This window comes from Colobus angolensis, unplaced genomic scaffold (assembly GCF_000951035.1).
Source record: "Colobus angolensis palliatus isolate OR3802 unplaced genomic scaffold, Cang.pa_1.0 Scaffold10, whole genome shotgun sequence".
Taxonomy (NCBI): Eukaryota; Metazoa; Chordata; class Mammalia; order Primates; family Cercopithecidae; genus Colobus; species Colobus angolensis.
The window spans coordinates 15,476,373-15,480,671 of record NW_012110919.1 but is presented as its reverse complement, the minus strand read 5'-3'; the positions used below and the strand labels follow the sequence as shown (position 1 = coordinate 15,480,671).

Here is a 4,299-nt window from a genome sequence, read left to right as displayed (position 1 = left end):
TTGCAGTGAGCCAAGATCATGCCACTGCACTCCAGCCTGGCTACAGAGCAAGACTCCATCTCAAAAAAAAAAAAAAAAAAAAAAAGAAAAGTGAAAAGGAACATAGAAATATCCTAATGTTTGAGATATAAGTGCTATGATCTGAATGCTTCTAGACCTCTAAAATTTCTGTGTCAAAATCTTAACTCTCAAAGTGACAGCATTAGAAGGAGGGGCCTTTGGGAGGTGATTAGGAGCCCTCCAGAATGGGATTGGCACAGTTAAGAAAGAAACTCCAGAGAGCCCATCTCCCCTTCCACCATGTGAGGACACAGCAAGAAGGTACCTACTGAGAATCAGGAAGTGGGCCCTCACCAGACATGGAATCTACTGGCACCTTGATCTTGGACTTTCTAGGTCACAGAACTGTAATAAATTGTTTTCCCTTGTTGATAAGCCTCCTAGTTTATGTTATTTTGTTTTACCAGCCTGAACAGATAAGAAAATGAGAAGTGGGTTCTTCTTAAAGAAAAACTAGCTTGTTGTAATTTCTCGCTTGTTGTAGTTTCTCTGGGCAGGGGGCTGTGGCTCATGCCTGTAATCCCAGCACTGGTAGGCTGAGGCAGGAGAATCGCTTGAACCTGGGAGGCAGAGGTTGCAGTGAGCCAAGATCGTGCCACTGCACTTCAGCCCAGGAGACAGTGCAAGACTGTATCTCAAAAAAAGAAAAACTAACATTTTGTGCCAATTAATTATAGGATCCCAGAAGAGCAATAGGACTTATTTGTTGCAGAGTATACCAGATCAGTCTATACCTATAGTATCTGCCTTCCATAAGTAGAAGGAAGCCTCTCAACCCTTATTTGCATCTGAATAAGCAAGACTTCCTAGGTCTCATCCTTATCCTTAACCTACTGAATCAGACTTGCAAGGCAGGGGCCTAAGCATGCATATTTGTGTGTGTGGCCAGCTGCAGTGGCTCACGCCCGTAATTCCAGCACTTTGGGAGGCTGATGCAGTTGGATCACCTGAGGTCAGGAGTTTGAGACCAGCCCGACCAACATGGTGAAACCCCATCTCTACTTAAAATATGAAAATTAGCTGAGTGTTGTGGCACACGCCTGTAATCCCAGCTACTTGGGAGGCTGAGGCAGGAGAATTGCTTGAACCTGGGAGGTGGAGGTTGCAGTGAGCCAAGGTTGCACCACTACACTCTAGCCTGGGCAAAAGAGTGAGACTCTGTCTCCAGTAATTAAATAAGTAAATAAATAAATAAACAAACATATTTATGTGTGTATATATTTATATATGTTCACACACGTATATGCATATGTTTTAAATGTTCACTGGTAGTTCTAATGCATACTCTTAATTAAGAACTATTGGACTAAAGCAACATGACACATGACTATAGCCTCATCGATGACACTTCAAAATTTTAAAATTAAACTCTAGTTCTCATTTTCTGTTCTCTATTTGTCTTATTTTAAAAAGTAATGTAGAAGTAAACATTTCTCATGGTAACATCTCAAGAGAAGAGAATCACAGAATGTTAGCTTGGGACAGACATTTGGGGTCACTAGGCCAACTGTGTTCATTCTACTGATGAGGAAACTGAGGTCCAGTCAGGTAATTAATTGGTATCAGCGTCAGAGCTGTCACACAAGCCTCCTGATTCCGTAACGCCTTACTGACTCCTTCGATTTCATGGGATGACTGACTCTAAAAGCAGGTGACAATTCCTTACATAACATCTATGCCAAGGGCACCACCCAACTATTAGGCTCAGATATTTGCCAAGACACAGAACAGAGAAGGCCATCACAAGGAAAGGAATAACTTCTGTGATTAAGAAGAATTGCATTCTTACTGGGGAGAGACTGTTTATCAAAAAAAAAAAAAAGTACAAATAGATAGAAAGATAAATAGGTAAGTAAATAAATCATAAGAGGTTAGCCACTACCTGTAATCAAAATCATCAGAATTTTCCTTAAATTCTGCCTCTAACAAAAAAGGAAAATAAAAATTATTTATGTTTATCATTTGCTTATAATTTTCCCCCTCAATTTTGAAATAAAATTTGAAGCAGCATTCAAAGAAATATGTTAAGTAAATGTTATAAGAACAGCACAGAACCAGATAGTGAGTAAAATGCAGATAAAACTGTAATGAGCCAGGCGTGGTGGCTCATACCTGTAATCCCAGCACTTTGGGAGGCCAAGGCGGGCAGATCGCCTGAGGTCAGGAGTTCGAGACCAGCCTAGCCAACATGGTCAAACTCTGTCATATTGAAAAACACAAAAATTAGCCAGGCATAATGGTGGGTGTCTGTAATCCTAGCTACTCAGGAGGCTGAGGAGGGAGAATCACTTGAACCCGGGAGGTGTAGTTTGCAGTGAGCCGAGGTTGCGTCATTACACTGCAGCCAGGGCAACAAAGTGAGGCTCTGTCTCAAAAAAAAAAAAAAAAACTGTAATGATAAGTTGCTTCCATTTTGTCCCAACTTTTTTGCCTAAGATCAATTCCTAATATTTGGATCCATGAAGTACTTACTGTCCACTTGTAAAAACTGAAACTAAAGAGTAATAATAAAATAGGCTCCCTACTTGTTTTTATACAAGTAAACAGAGATCAGTAAAAGAGATTAGATAGACCAGAAAGAGACAAACACAGAATCAGTTATGATTTTAAAAAAAGCCATCACATGACCAGGCACAGTGGCTCACATCTGCAATCTCAGCACTTTGGGAGACTGAGGTGGGCAGATCACGAGGTCAGGAGATCAAGACCATCCTGGCCAACATGGTGAAACCCTGTCTCTACTAAAAATACAAAAATTAGCTGAGTACGGTGGTGCACGCCTGTAATCCCAGCTATTCAGGAGGCTGAGGCAGGAGAATGGCTTGAACCCAGGAGGCAGAGGTTGCAGTGAGCCAAGATCATGCCACTGCACTCCAGCCTGGCTACAGAGCAAGACTCCATCTCAAAAAAAAAAAAAAAAAATCACGAAGCAATAAAATATACTTTCAAAATAGTATGGTAATGATGACTTGATAATTTGGGGAAAAGTTTTTTCACTTTATTATTGTATAACACAGCATATTGAATGGAACCTTTTCTATATCTCTAGTGAGTAACAACTTCCAAACTCAGAAGTAAATACAAACAAAAAGACCAACAGAGTATAGTGTAAAATAATAATAGTTATTTGGGTTTTTTTCCCCCAAATCAATAGGTCTTTTATTGTATCATTTAAATATCACAAATAGGTCTGATATCCTTGTTTTTAACTGTTTGTGGCTCGCTGAATCAAAGCCACTGAATATGAAACAAGGTCAGCGTCATTTCCTTCAAGGCTTAATTCATCTTTCTGGGCTTGAGATACTGAACAAGCAACACCTGGCCTCATCCAAACTCTGCGGATGTAGTTTTCAGCCAAGAAATTTCGGATTTCAACAAGAGACCCATTCTCCTGGATAAGGACGTTGATGGGGAAGTGAGCATACACAGAGCTCATCTTGTAACGGAAGCCCATTGTAACACCCTTGTTACACCCTTCTGTGCATGACTACAAACACTCCGAATGGTAGCCAGCTCCTTTCTGTTTCCCCACCATTTGTCAACCTGGTGCCTCTTTTTTTTTCTGAGTTCTTTCTACATTGATGTGATCTGAAGTCCCTCCCCAGGTTTCCTCTGGGGCCCTTTACAATCACTGTGTGTCCCTTCAGAGTAATGTCAACAGTCTGATTGCTGAGAATGATCTTCATTCTTGCAGTAGATGCAGCAAAGATAGATAATAGTTTTGTATAAGGTAAAAGAGCAGCATAGGGAAAACACTTATAGGGAAAAAAAAAGAATAAAACAACAAAAAGAACTCCAACAAATTGCTAAGAAAACAACAGGACCACAAATGATAAAATGAATAAAGAACAAAAACAGCCAACTCATTAGAAAGAAAATAGCAAAGAAAATAGAATAAAAGATTTATTTATTTTATTTTTACATCATAATGAAATGCAGTTTCACATGATTGAATGTTATTTCTTACATACAAAAAAAAAAAAAATGAAAACTCCCAGTGCTGATAAATGTACACTGAAGTGAGTCCATAGGGCTGTGTAACACAAGCTAATACTATTCTTTTGGAAAACAATTTGACAATGTAGGTTAAAAAAACTCAAATGGCCGTACTTTTTTTTCTCTTTTTTTTGGAGACAGGGTCTTGCTCCAACACCCAGGCTGGAGTACAGTGGCTCAATCTCGGATCTCGGCTCACTGCAACCTCCTGAGATGGCCATACCTTTTAACTCAGTGTTCTTG

The 4,299-nt window shown here is 39.7% G+C and overlaps 1 pseudogene across 1 annotated transcript in view; it reads right to left on the bottom strand.

The window, feature by feature from the left end:
* LOC105508150 overlaps window positions 1-3,746 on the bottom strand; it is a 14,389-nt pseudogene extending 10,643 nt beyond the window's left edge. Inside the window, exon 1 of the transcript XR_001001214.1 lies at window positions 3,243-3,746. The product of XR_001001214.1 is annotated as a 60S ribosomal protein L9-like (transcript). The remainder of the gene's footprint in view (window positions 1-3,242) is intronic.
* Window positions 3,747-4,299: the final 553 nt, after the last annotated feature.